Raw genomic sequence first — 15092 nt, forward strand, 5'->3', positions numbered from 1 at the left:
TTTTTGCCATAGCGAGTCTGCTTTTGATGTCCTCCTTGCTCCGTCCGTCATTGGTTATTTTACTGCCTAGGTAGCAGAATTCCTTAACTTCATTGACTTCGTGACCATCAATCCTGATGTTAAGTATCTCGCTGTTCTCATTTCTACTACTTCTCATTACCTTCGTCTTTCTCCGATTTACTCTCAAACCATACTGTGTACTCATTAGACTGTTCATTCCGTTCAGCAGATCATTTAATTCTTCTTCACTTTCACTCAGGATAGCAATGTCATCAGCGAATCGTATCATTGATATCCTTTCACCTTGTATTTTAATTCCACTCCCGAACCTTTCTTTTATTTCCATCATTGCTTCCTCGATGTACAGATTGAAAAGTAGGAGCAAAAGGCTACAGCCTTGTCTTACACCCTTCTTAATACGAGCACTTCGTTCTTGATCGTCCACTCTTATTATTCCCTCTTGGTTGTTGTACATATTGTATATGACCCGTCTCTCCCTATAGCTTACCCCTACTTTTTTCAGAATCTCGAACAGCTTGCACCATTTTATATTGTCGAACGCTTTTTCCAGATCGACAAATCCTATGAAAGTGTCTTGATTTTTCTTTAGACTTGCTTCCATTATTAGCCGTAACGTCAGAATTGCCTCTCTCGTCCCTTTACTTTTCCTAAAGCCAAACTGATCGTCACCTAGCGCATTCTCAATTTTCTTTTCCATTCTTCTGTATATTATTCTTGTAAGCAGCTTCGATGCATGAGCTGTTAAGCTGATTGTGCGATAATTCTCGCACTTGTCAGTTCTTGCCGTCTTCGGAATTGTGTGGATGATGCTTTTCCGAAAGTCAGATGGTATATCGCCAGACTCATATATTCTATACACCAACGTGAATAGTCGTTTTATTGCCACTTCCCCTAATTTATGTTACTTATAAATATAAGTTACACTTTGCAAAGGATGTAAAATACACAATTGACTAGCACTGAACGATGTGCGGTCCTCATTATGTGCAAAACAAACAAAAAAGGTGCCAGTGTCTCTTTCCCTAAAAATGCTACCAGTACTACCCGTAATTATCGTACTACTTACTCTAGTTTTGGTGAGTGCACCCCTTACAAAGGGCTATTCATCTGAAGTTATCGATTAGAAATAGAGTGGTTAGTTGCAATCGATCTCGAATTTACGAAAAGAGCGGCGAGTTCGAGAGAATTATATCACACTGCTAAGTCATTAATAAGTAACAGTAATGCTTCTGTCAGAGTTATTGGAGCACATCAGAAATCAAATCTTAGTTTCAATCTCAGTGCAGTATATCATTCTGTGTTCTGCATGAAAATTATTCAGTCCAGCCGCAAAACTTTCTAGATACCTTTTTGAAGTGTGGTAAGCTTCGAAAACAACTGAACTTGAATTCTGAATAACATCGAAGACCTGTAATGCATTTTTATTTTGTGTACCCTCCTGCTGCCGCAACCTGAAATGTATACAAGACGGTAACGCAGTCAATTAGAGCGTTAAGAGTCAAAGGCTGCGTTTTACATTCTATGAACGAGGCACCATCCGCCATTTAAATGACATTCAAATGTTAGTCACGACCGCTGCGATTTATTTTTATACTCAAGCTGTTTTGTTAATGTAAACTTCTTTTCTTTTTTCTTTCAGTATCAACAAATTACTGTAAAAAAATAATTCAGTTCACGGTTCCAGATTAAAGTAAATAATTATAGACCAACAAAACGAGGAATTACTTCCAAGGTGATAGTGCGCTCAGCGGATGCAAAAGGTAACACAGACCACAAGCTCTTCGTGAATGATCAGTGTAGTTACCGCTAATTTACTGTATCTGCAGTCCAAGTTATAGAAGACTGCTGCATGTTATCAAAATTCTTCGAAAGGCCCAGTATCTAGTAAAATACATGTAAACATTTTAGATTATTGTAGTATAGTATATCGATATCCGACACTGTAAATTACTGTGAAGGAAATTTGGGTGCGAAGTCATTCGCGTTCGCTTCGAAGTTAAAGGTGTCAGAAGGAACAGATTAGTTACATCTCGTCTTGCAAAGGGTCGCTCGTAAATTGCGCTACGCCAATTTGTTACGCAAACGTTTCCTTTCACTTAGCCAATTCAAAAGCATGCCGCTAGTAGTGCTTGAAGCTCGCCAGCAGATGGCACATTCGGAGTAGTTTCAGAATCTGGCCGCTAGATGCCACCACCAGTGGCTCCTGTAGACAGTTCCTTTGAACGAACTGTCAACATTAACCACCGCTATTCTCTTTTAATATGCACATGGAAATCTTCCTGGAATATCACATTTTAGTCCTTTATTGCAAGAGAATAAGGACGTCACTGTGTCGCGCAAGGTTATCGATATCAGTGCCGGTCGAGTAGAACATCTTTCAAGCTACTGAAACTCTCTGGACGCACACCGGTACAGACGAAACACAGCTCGCAGTAGTGTTCGTGCAGTGATAGGTGAGTTGGTGTGCTGCTGGTTTCAGCAAAACGCTAGCGATTCGGTGAGTTTAATAACTGCACTGACCAATAAATTGAAGCATTTAAACCCAAAGACGATTCAAATAAGTCCAAATTCAGACTGCAACATGATACGTATGTAACTTGCATCAAATTTACGGAAGACCATGTGAGCATGCAGGCGAGAATTGAGCGTTGATATGCATTAGCTAATACTATTCCTAATCGCGCGACAGCTTATGCCTGATGTAATATTGGTGACTAGTTAACTGACAAAAGTATTTTGTTTTCCCTTGACTTAACCAGTAGCACCAGAGTACTGTACCAAATTCTTATAAACAGTTGCAATGATTTGCATGTATTTTAGTAATTTTCAGCTTCTAGTTACAGAACACAATCATGAACGCAGTGAGTGAATTATGAGTACAATGTTTTTTTTTTTTTTTTTTTTTTGGTATTGTGTTAAATGGGAAGGTTGTTACGGTACTAGTTTTACACGAATTGGAAGCTAAAGATCATTGCCAATAAATTTCTCTGATCGGTAACTAACAAGAACTTTGCAGTACACTCTAGTGATGTAAGACCAGCGATATTGTAATTTAGAGGTCAGTAAATTTTGTCTACGAGTCGCGATGATTCCGACAACTTTTAAGGATATGCTCTGTTGTAGCTGTACCTAAGTTACCCAGTCCTTTTTTAAAAATGTGCACTAACATATCTGGTTATGTAACATACATAGGATGGCTTTCGGAACAACTCGAATGACCGGAGTATGTACTGCATTGAGACGTGATTACAGAACTGGTTTGTAGGTTTATTTTTGAAAGCTCCGCTCACATGCAACAGAGCTGCAATGTCAGCGATATAACACAACAGAGGCGACCTTGAAGCAGCTCACGTAATCTTTCCCCCACCCACCGCGTCCCATTTCCCGGGTGTCATCATTCGGTTGACTTTGAACTATCGCTCTTCAGTCTCATTCAGTTGCACGTAAGGAACAAATAGCTCGATCGGTACTGACTTTTGACATGATTGGTAACACTAAAATCTCTAATTTAAGTCCGCTTTTAACTCACCGAGCCACAATGCAGTCGTTGATCAGCATGTTTACCTCTCGGTGGAAGTGTTTTTGAGATGCAGATGCGCGTCAGCTTAGCCTCTGACCATGTCTCACGCAGCAAGCGTAAGGAATAAATTAATGCCACAGTATAAATACTAAAACCCTTATCACATTCACTTTGTTTGTCTTAAAGTGAATGTGAGGATATTTTTCTATTGAAAGTGTGAATGGTGCTGTTTTTTCACAGAATCTTTACACAATATAGCACAGTTTGTAGATACCTCAATAGAAGTCTTGACGGATTGCTTGACCCAGTAAAATTTGCCGCCACCGTGCTACAGATGCTAATGACTTTAATATGGTAGTAAATTTTTGGATTAGTACGTAATACATGGCATTGTCGTAATTTCTAAAAAACAAACTGAAGAGTACACATCTAAAAAATAAAATGTGCATGACATGTAATTGATTTAAAAACTACAGCAACAAGCTCTCACAAATTACTGGATGTAAGGCCTGTCAGTTATGCAAAAAATGTTCTTTTCATACAGACCCGAATGTTTCAGCACGTTGTGTCATCATCATTATCCAAATATTAATTTTACGTTACAGGGCTACCGTCGATCTTCCGTACATCGGGTACTGTTACCTTGTCATCTGCAAATTTACCTTTCGCAAATAGTTTGTCATCTGGATTTCAATGAGTTTTTGTGAAACACACACACACACACTTTCAACTTCGCCAAAACACACTGTAAATGTTGCTGCTGTGTGTTGCGTCCAGTCCCAGCTATCGTTCACTTGTGTGACAAACGCCAACTGGTATTGGACACACACAGCAACATGTACATTGTGTTTCGACAAAGTGTTATTTTACAAACGAAGTGCTGCAGAATATGTAGTGCTTGTGTGTACCTCACAACGCATGGAAATTGAGATGAAAAAGGATTTCCTGACATTAAATTTGCAGATGACCAGCTACCAATACTCGATAATTCTGCAGGGTTCATGGATAATGTAAAACTAACATTTTGATGAAGGATGCTCACTGACAATGGCACGAAGGCACTGAAAGTGTTTGCGTAGCTGGAGGACCTTGCAGCCAGTAATTAGATCTACAAATTCGGCAAATGCAAAGGCAGCAAATCCAAATGACAAAAAAATGTTGGCATCATTTGTTCTTCAGTCGAAAAACTGGTTTGATGCAACTCTCAATGCTTGGCCATCCTGTGCAAGCCTCATCTGTGGATAACTGAGAGGGTGGTTTGATAAACGTGGTAAAAAAACAAGAAACACTTTCTTTCGTAACCAACTCACCATACTTGTGTAGTCTACCTTGACGAATACGCACTTGGTCCAGCGATCCTCCAGCTTCATCCCATCGGAAAAGTAGGTTCTGTCGAACTCTACAAAATAAACGTTCATTGTATCATTTCCTCATTTAAAGCAAAGTTCTTCCCACCAAGCCAGTGTCAAGTTAGGGTACAGGAAGAAGTGACTTGGGGCCATGTCTGGTGAGCATGGTGGATGAGAAACCAATTCAAGGTCCATTAAAGCACTTTCGCCATTGTTTTCGTTGATGTGTGAAATGGTGCCTTATCCAGGTGAAAGAGCACTTTTTTGCGAGCAAAACTTGATCCTTTTCCGGACAAAAAACGTATCGAACGATCCAACAACCACCAGCTTGTCCATGGATCGAGGTTTCAACAATAGTCACAGATGGACACGGAAAGTCTTGCAGATTGCGGTTAAACATCGCAGACATGTTGAAATGTTGTGCCGGATGTGCTTTTGATCGACTGTGAGCAATGGTGGCACGCGCCTCGCACAGCTTCTTTGTAGCTAATTCTCCGTGCAGGATATTATGCACTCGCGCAGTTGAGACGAGTAAAGTCTCAGCAATGTCAGGAATTTTTATACGGCGGTCTTGAATTACCATATCACGAATTCTGTCAATAGGTTTTCTGTGACCTCAATTGGACGGCCGGTGCGCGCTCAGACTTCGGTGCCTGTCCGACCACGTTGAATCCAAAATGATCTTCAATAATGGTCCCTCTGTCCAACCGGTGAAATGATAATGTTTAATAACAGCAAAAAACTCTGATTTTCTTCATTTTTAATCGCATTCGATCAATCGACCAATCCAACATTGTACTGTACGCGTTCATTGTTGAAATTCTTCATACGATCCTTAGGACAATCAAGTTTACCAACCGTGAAGGCGCAACAAAAAATGTTCCATTCTTTCACAGAAATTTTCCAGACTTAACAAACTACACTCGGACTGCGAACCTGCTTACTGCACTCGCCCCCTGTTCTCCCTTTACAATTTTTATCCCTCCCGCCCCAAAGTCTCTCCATTAACAAACTGACAGTCGATCCCTTCTTTTAGTCAAGTTGTGCCACAGTTTTTCCCCAAGTTCGATTTAGTACCTATCTACCCATCAAACCTTCGGCGTTCTGCAGTAGCACAACAAGGTTTACCTTATCTGAACTGTGTATCGTTTCGGTCTTACTTTTGCACAAGGTTACACTCCGAATACCTTAAGAAAAGACTTATTAACAATTAGATTTATATTAAATGTTAACATTCTCTTTTTCAGAAACACTTTTCGTGGCATAGCCCATCTGCATTTTATATCATGTCTACTTTCGCCATCATGAGTTATTTTGCTGACCAAATAGCAAATCTCATCTACTTTTGGTGTCAAGTTCTAATACTGTTCCCTCAGCGTTGTCTGGTTTAATTCGACCACATTCCATTACCCTGGTTTCATTTTTCTCAATACTCACTTTGTACGCGCTTTTCAAGGCTATCCACTCTGTTCAACCGCTCTTCAATGTCTTTTCCCGTCTGGCAGAATTACAATGTCATCAGCAAACTTCAGTTTTTATTTCTCTGAAAATTAATAGTCCTTTCAAGTATCTCCTCGGTTTCCTCCAGAACCTGTTCTGTGTGAAAGAGAGTGAATTGCAAAAAGTATTAAAATTTCAAATTTTCACTCCTCTTCTCTAGATATTAGCAAAGACAAGGGATGATGATGATGATGATGAAATACCGAGGTATATTCCAAAAAATATCGATACAAGTCGGCGATGTTTCTACACGACGTATAGATATCCAAATAGCTATACCGAGTGCCGATATTTTCATTGTATTCACAATTTTTTGTGAACATTTGAAGTTCTTGTTTTGAACCTGTAGTAAAACCTTTTACCTTCACTGTGTGGAGGTGTCATTACTTTTTGAGTTTCATCAATCCAAACAATCTTTGACTGTGTCACACAAAAAGTCAGATTGCTCTTGGTAGAGGGGGAGAGGGGGGGTGGAATTGAAAAGATTTCAGATGCGAAGAAATAACACAGCAGTTGCGTTTAGAAACAATTTTTAACGCAACTAGTGTGCTGTTACATTGGCAGTCTTCAAAAACAGTTGCTCAAATTGAACAAAAATCTAAATTACAAGACCGGTCTTTGAGTGGAGGAGACGTTTGCGGGGAAACGGTGACGTAATCGGCGCTCGGCACTACCAACATAAGATGCGATGTATAGCTTTACCACGCAATTTTGACACTGCAACTGCAAGTTCGCTGGCGTTGGCAGAAATGAAAAACAGGAAGTAGACACGAAGTGTTCCGCAATAATTCAATGTGTGACGAAACCGAACGATGGACCCATTGGGCATCTTTTGTCAGACTTACATGCGTTTACCAATGTTAGTAAACTGGTTATCCCCAAGCGTGAACGTGCATCGTTTACCTTTCGAGTCTTGCTCTAAAGGGGATAGATACGCTTTTAGCTTGTTAATGTACAGAATGTCTAATAATAATTCAATACATATATACAGCCCTAAAACGGGTAGTATATTTGCAACACGCAGCCAATATTTTTATACGCATGTACTTATTTTTTCTATCGATGTTTTCCCTCGGTAAATCGAGAGCCCAATTATATTTTCTAAATATCGATGTGTCGGATTCCTTGTCTTTTAAAAATACCAAGTCCTAATTCCTACCACTGTTAACAAGCACGTTCTGGGGCATCAAGGGAGAGTCAATTTGGTAATGGAAGTAAGTGTGGGAGTAAAGATTGTAGAGGCACAAGACGGCTAGTCGCTAACAGTATGCAGGAGAAATGCTGTGAAGTCTGGAAGGTAGGAGATAAGGTACTAGCGGTAGTAAAACTGTGAGGGCAGAGCAGGAGTCTATAATATCTGAAGATTTTGCTGTTTTGCTTCTGTGGGATCCAGAATACATTATTCGTCGTAGGCTGTATTGAGCCATTATCAAGCACACTGTTGTGTATTACCTGTGTTGCTCATCACATACTTTTCAGTTACATGTGGTGACCATGATTCGTAATACGTGATATAGACGTGCTTCATAATGGCTAACGGCCGAAATGAGTCTATAATATCTGAAGATTTTGCTGTTTTGCTTCTGTGGGATCCAGAATACATTATTCGTCGTAGGCTGTATTGAGCCATTATCAACCACACTTGTGTATTACCTGTGTTGCTCATCACATTCTTTTCAGTTACATGTGGTGACCATGATTCGTAATACGTGATATAGACGTGCTTCATAATGGCTAACGGCCGAAATGAGCTAATAGTATGATTTTAATAAAGTACAATACAGCCTGCAACGGACAATGTATTCTTTTATTAAACAAAAAATCCTTTGGGTTGAAGTCGGAGGACCTGAGAGGCATTGGTATTGGCGAGTCACGACCGATATACCTGTTCTCGAAGATTCGAGCTGCGAACTGCAGAACAGCATAGAAAGGTGTTCTGTTGCATCATACATGGACCACACATGCGTACGCAGCCGCAGACTTTCACAGTGCAGAAATATTGGCATGAATGATACGTCGTATCGGGGAAACCATTAGTTTCTGGACCTGTGTCTGTCAAGAGTTTTTGCTTGTTGCTGTATTTTACTCGCCCCCTCCCCACTTTGTAATAGTCTAACAATCTGTATAAAGCTACGATCACGCTCCACGTACTCCAGTGGTCAATGAGCCAAACAGAAACAGCACAGTGACTGAGTGGAGGTTTGTAGTTTGGTTCGACGAGTTGCGATTTTGCCTCTTGGAATTTCGCAAAGTGCGCAGATAGTCCACAGTTAGGGTCTTAGTACGTCCACTGTTAGTAGCCCGTGTTACGTGGCTGCAAGTGGTACACCTCCCTTTCAAGATACGTTGGCCAGACCACATTGCTGCACGAACATATCAGATAATTTAAGTTACGCCGTGTTTTTTGTGTCATCAGTCTTCCGACCATTTTGATGCAACACGCCATGGATGCCTCTCCTCTGCCAACCTTTTCATTCGAGAATAGCATTTGCAACTTACATCCTCAATTATTTGTTGGATGTATTCTAATGTCTGTTTTCTCCTACAATTTTTGGCCTCTGTAGCCCTTTCTTGCACCACGAAGGTGAATCCCTAATGCCGTAACGTTCCTATCGTACTGTTCCTTCTTCCTGTCGGTGTTCTTCATGTGCTTGTGACTTCGCCGATTCTGCAGAGAAACTTCTCATTCACTGTCAGTTTACTGAATTTTCAGCCTTCTTCTGTAGCACCACATCTCAAACGCTTCGATCCCTTTCTGTTCCGTTTTTCCCATCCTCCATGATTCACTACCATACAATGCTGAGCTCCGAAAGAAGATTTGTGGGGTCATAGGCACGACTCTGAGTCGACTACATCGATGCATCTGTCAGCGCTGATTCGATAAAAATGTCATGTGACTAGCACGTCCCGTCGGGTAGACCGTTCGCCGGGTGCGAGTATTTAGATCTGACGCCACTTCGGCGACTTGTGCGTCGATGGCGATGAAATGATGAGGATTAGCACAAAACACAACACGCAGTCCCTGAGCAGAGAAAATCTCCGACACACCCTTCTGACAGATGCACACCGCCCCGCTGTGTAGCCGCGCGGTCTTAGGCGCCTTGCCGCGGTTCGCGCGGCTCCCCTCGTCGGAGGTTCGAGTCATCTCTCCGGCGTGTGTGTGTGTGTGTGTGTGTGTGTGTGTGTGTGTGGTGTGTGTGTGTGTGTGTGTGTGTGTGTGTGTGTGTTGTCCTTAGCGTAAGTTAGTGTGTGTAGGCTTGGGGACCGATGACTTCAGCAGTTTCGTCTCATAAGACCTTACCACAAATGTCCAGTTCCACATGCACGCCGGCCGCTGTGGCCGAGCGGTTCTAGGCGCTTCAGCCCGGAAACGCGCTGCTGCCTCGGTCGCAGGTTCGAATCCTGCCTCGGGTATGGATGTGTGTGATGTCCTTCGGTTAGTTAGGTTTACGTAGTTCTAAGTATAGGGGACTGATGGCCTCAGATGTTAAGTCCCATGGTGCTTAAAGCCATTTGAACCACTTGCACCCCACTCCAGTGCCATGACTTCAAACTGGTCGAGGGTCATACGACGGGCCAGGTAAGTCCTATAACAAGAGCGCTGCAAACTGACCGCTATTTAGGTTAGAATAGACAATCCAAATGACAATAACATTTATTCCGGTGTCGGCTTACGTTAATGCCGTCTTCAGAATTTTTGGCCCCTTATGGCTGGTGCTGGCGGCTAGTCTCTTTTCTCGCGATACCACAACTATGCTCTCGCGTGACTAATATTTCAACCGGTGACCTTACAAACGAGCCCTCGTAATAGTGAACCAGTATTCTGGGTGGATTGAATGCTTCTTAGTAAGTGGAACACACTGTCAGCACTCCGACCTCAATATGGAGAAATCACCTCTTGTAAAAGTAGCGTCTATGGTATGGTAAAGCAAGTACCCGTGGTCTAGGGATAGCCGGCACGGTAGCTCAGCGTGTTCGGTCAGAGGGTTAGCAGCCCTCTGTAATAAAAAAAAAACTGAGCTAATCGATCAACAACGAACTTAAACGGATGTCTTACGACGTCCGCCCCGAGCAGATGCAACGAACAAAAGTGAGAAAAAAAAGGGGGTAGCGTCTTTGATTCATAATCAAAACGTCTTCGGTCCCGGGTTCGATCCCCGCCACTGCCTAAATTTTGACAAATAATCAGCATTGGTGGCCGAAGACTTCCGGCATAAGAAGTCAGCCTCATTCTGCCAACGGCCTTGTTAAAGAGGACGGAGGAGCGGATAGAGGTTCAGTGCACTCTCTTGTCCTAGGGGTGCGAAATTGCCCCTAAAGGCGGAAGAATCAGCTATGATCAACGACATGAGGATGCAGAAGACAATGGAAACCACTGCATTAAAGACACGTAACGTGTATCCACAGGACATGTGGCCTGTAATTGAAGAAGTCTCATGATGATCTCTCCATTGGCAAAAGATTCCGGAATAGTCCCCCATTCGGATCTCCGGTAGGGGACTGCCAAGGGGGAGGTTACCATGAGAAAAAGATTGAATAATCAACGAAAGGATAACGTTCTACGAGTCGGGACGTGGAATGTCAGAAGCTTGAACGTGGTAGGAAACTAGAAAATCTGAAAAGGGAAATGCAAAAGATCAATTTAGATATAGTAGGGGTCAGTGAAGTGAAGTGGAAGGAAGACAAGGATTTCTGGTCAGATGAGTATCGGGTAATATCAATAGCAGCAGAAAATGGTATAACAGGTGTAGGATTCGTTATGAATAAGAAGGTAGAGCAGAGGGTGTGTTACTGTGAACAGTTCAGTGACCAGGTTGTTCTAATCAGAATCGACAGCAGACCAACACCGACAACGATAGTTCAGGTATACATGCCGACGTCGCAAGCTGAAGATGAACAGATAGAGAAAGTGTATGAGCATATTGAAAGGGTAATGCAGTATGTAAAGGGGGACGAAAATCTAATAGTCATGGGCGACTGGAATGCAGTTGTAGGGGAAGGAGTAGAAGAAAAGGTTACAGGAGAATATGGGCTTTGGAACAAGGAATGAAAGAGGAGAAAGACTAATTGAGTTCTGTAACAAGTTTCAGCTAGTAATAGCGAATACCCTGTTCAAGAATCACAAGAGGAGGAGGTATACTTGGAAAAGGCCGGGAAGTACGGGAAGATTTCAATTAGATTACATCATGGTCAGACAGATTCCGAAATCAGATACTGGATTGTAAGGCGTACCCAGGAGCAGATATCGACTCAGATCACAATATAGTAGTGATGAAGAGTAGGCTGAAGTTCAAGACATTAGTCAGGAAGAATCAATACGCAAAGAAGTGGCATACGGAAGTACTAAGGAATGACGAGATACGTTTGAAATTCTCTAACGCTATAGATACAGCAATAAGGAATAGCGCAGTAGGCAGTACAGTTGAAGAGGAATGGACATCTCTAAAAAGGGCCATCACAGAAGTTGGAAAGGAAAACATAGGTACAAAGAAGGTAGCTGCGAAGAAACCATGGGTTGAGTAACAGAAGAAATACTTCAGTTGATTGATGAAAGGAGGAAGTACAAACATGTTCCGGGAAAATCAGGAATACAGAAATACAAGTCGCTGAGGAATGAAATAAATAGGAAGTGCAGGGAAGCTAAGACGAAATTGCTGCAGGAAAAATGTGAAGACATCGAAAAAGATATGATTGTCGGAAGGACAGACTCAGCATACAGGAAAGTCAAAACAACCTTTGGTGACATTAATAGCAACGGTGGTAACGTTAAGAGTGCAACGGGAATTCCACTGTTAAATGCAGAGGAGAGAGCAGATAGGTGGAAAGAATACATTGAAAGCCTCTATGAGGGTGAAGATTTGTCTGATGTGATAGAAGAAGAAACAGGAGTCGATTTAGAAGAGATAGGGGATCCAGTATTAGAATCGGAATTGAAAAGAGCTTTGGAGGACTTACGGTCAAATAAGGCAGAAGGGATAGATAACATTTCATCAGAATTTCTAAAATTATTGGGGGAAGTGGCAACAAAACTATTCACGTTGGTGTGTAGAATATGAGTCTGGCGATATACCATCTGACTTTCGGAAAAGCATCATCCACACAATTCCGAAGACGGCAAGAACTGACAAGTGCGAGAATTATCGCACAATCAGCTTAACAGCTGATGCATCGAAGCTGCTTACAAGAATAATATACAGAAGAATGGAAAAGAAAATTGAGAATGCGCTAGGTGACGATCAGTTTGGCTTTAGGAAAAGTAAAGGGACGGGAGAGACAATTCTGACGTTACGGCTAATAATGGAAGCAAGGCTAAAGAAAAATCAAGACACTTTCATAGGATTTGTCGATCTGGAAAAAGCGTTCGACAATATAAAATGGTGCAAGCTGTTCTAGATTCTGAAAAAAGTAGGGGGTAAGCTATAGGGAGAGACGGGTCATATACAATATGTACAACAACCAAGAGGGAATAATAAGAGTGGACGACCAAGAACGAAGTGCTCTTATTAAGAGGGGTGTAAGACAAGGCTGTAGTCTTTCGCCCCAACTGTTCAATCTGTACACCGAGGAAGCAATGATGGAAATAAAAGAAAGGTTCAGGAGTGGAATTAAAATACAAGGTGAAAGGATATCAATGATACGATTCGCTGATGACATTGCTATCCTGAGTGAAAGTGAAGAAGAATTAAATGATCTGCTGAACGGAACGAACAGTCTGAGTACACAGTATGGACCGAGAGTAAATCGAAGAAAGACGAAGGTAATGAGTAGTAGTAGAAATGAGAACAGCGAGAAACTTAACATCAGGATTGATGGCCCCGAAATACATGAAGTTAAGGAATTCTGTTACGTAGGCAGTAAAATAACCAATGACGGACGGAACAAGGAGGACATCAAAAGCAAACTGGCAATGGCAAAAAGGGCATTCCTGGTCAAGATAAGTCTACTAACAACAAATATAGGCCTTAATTTGATGAAGAAATTTCTGAGAAAGTACGTCTGGAGTACAGCATTGTGTGGTAGTGAAACATGGACTGTGGGAAAACCGGAACAGAAGAGAATCGAAGCATTTGATATGTGGTGCTATAGACGAATGTTGAAAATTAGGTGGACTGATAAGGAATGAGGAGGTTCTACGCAGAATCGGAGAGGAAAGGAATATGTGGAAAACACTGATAAGGAGAAGGGACAGGATGATAGGACATCTGCTAAGACATGAGGGAATGACTTCCGTGGTACTAGAGGGAGCTGTAGAGGGCAAAAACTGGAGGAAGATAGAGATTGGAATACATCCTGCAAATAATTGGGGACGTAGGTTGCAAGTGCTACTCTGAGATGAAGAGGTTAGCACAGGAAAGGAATTTATGGCGGGCCGCATCAAATCAGTCAAGACTGATGACCAAGAAAGACAAGACTATTAACGCCCACATGGAAAAAATGTTTGCGGCTGCCTGCGTAACCAGGATTGTACCGAGGCGTTGCACCTTTCCGTCCGAAAATCTAAGGAGACGAATATCTTTCCCCAGGGTTCCAAAAATGTGGAAATCGCATGGGGAGATACGGGACTGTGTGGAGGATGTCCGTAGCTTAGAGGTAGCATTACCGCTTACCACACGGGGGGCCCGGGTTCGATCCCCGGCAGGGGAGTGGGTGTTGTGTCCATCAATTCCATCATCACTGACTTGCAATTCGCCAATGTGGCGTCACCAAAACAGGACTTGCAATACGGCGGCCGAACTCCCCCGAATGGGGCCTCCCGGCCAACAATGCCATACGATCATTTCCATTTTCCATGGAGGATGTGTGAGGGCTTCCCAGCCAAACTGTTGCGACGCACTCGAAACAGTGGCAACGTGAGTGGGCATTGTTCTGCACCAGAATGACGCTATCCGTCTAAGTTCTTGGGCGTTTGTACCTGATGGCGTGCTTCAGTTGTTGGAAAGTGCCCACGTAACGCTGTGTGTTAGTTGTGGCGCCGTTTTCCAGAAAGTCAATGAGCAAGCGGCCCCTTGCAACCAAAGAAAGCCAAGACGTTCCTGGGGCTGGCGTGCCTGTTGTTTCGACTACGGTGCAGAAGTTTCGCTGGGAAGCCCTTAGACATCCTCCATACAATCGCGGTCTCTCCCCACGTGATTCCCTTATTTTTGGAGCCCTAAAGAGAGGTATTCTTGGCCGGCGATTTACTTCGAACTAGATGGTGCACGTATGGAGTCACGGTTCTACAGGCAATTGCAAACATTTTTTCCATGAAGGCGTTAAGCGTCTTGTCTCTGTGGTATAAATATATTAACAGTTATGGTGGTTACTTTTCGGATAATAAACTGTTTACTTAGTTTCTTTCCATCTGTCTCGTTCACATTTGGCTGCCTCTTACACATTGACCTGTGGGAATGTGTGTGGCAAGCCGCCAGCAGACATACAGAGGAGTTGCCCGCCGGTGCATCGCCTCCGCTGAAGTTCCTATGCTATCGGCTTTAGAGAGCTGCGGGGTAGGAGCCAGCAGATCAATGAACCCGTCTAGCGACCTTCAGAGAACCTGTTTGGCGTAAAAGAGCCGGAAAAGGGCTCAATCCTGGCAGCACAACCTGCTCTGCCTGTCTGTGTGGTTCTTAAGACTGTGGTATGAGTCAGGACGACGCTGCGTCTGGCCAACGTGCGGGCGTGTACAGCAGGTCAGTGCCCCATTCATCACTGCTGGCGCTCGC

The 15092-nt window shown here is 42.7% G+C and overlaps 1 protein-coding gene across 4 annotated transcripts in view; it reads left to right on the top strand.

The window, feature by feature from the left end:
* The first annotated feature begins 2414 nt into the window (after positions 1-2414).
* LOC126210526 (pyruvate carboxylase, mitochondrial) overlaps positions 2415-15092 on the top strand; it is a 408145-nt gene continuing 395467 nt past the window's right edge. For all 4 annotated transcript variants that reach the window (XM_049939771.1, XM_049939775.1, XM_049939774.1 and 1 more), the window contains exon 1: positions 2415-2518. The gene's annotated coding sequence lies outside the window, so the exon portion shown is untranslated. The remainder of the gene's footprint in view (positions 2519-15092) is intronic.

Source organism: Schistocerca nitens, chromosome 10 (genome assembly GCF_023898315.1).
Source record: "Schistocerca nitens isolate TAMUIC-IGC-003100 chromosome 10, iqSchNite1.1, whole genome shotgun sequence".
NCBI lineage: Eukaryota > Metazoa > Arthropoda > Insecta > Orthoptera > Acrididae > Schistocerca > Schistocerca nitens.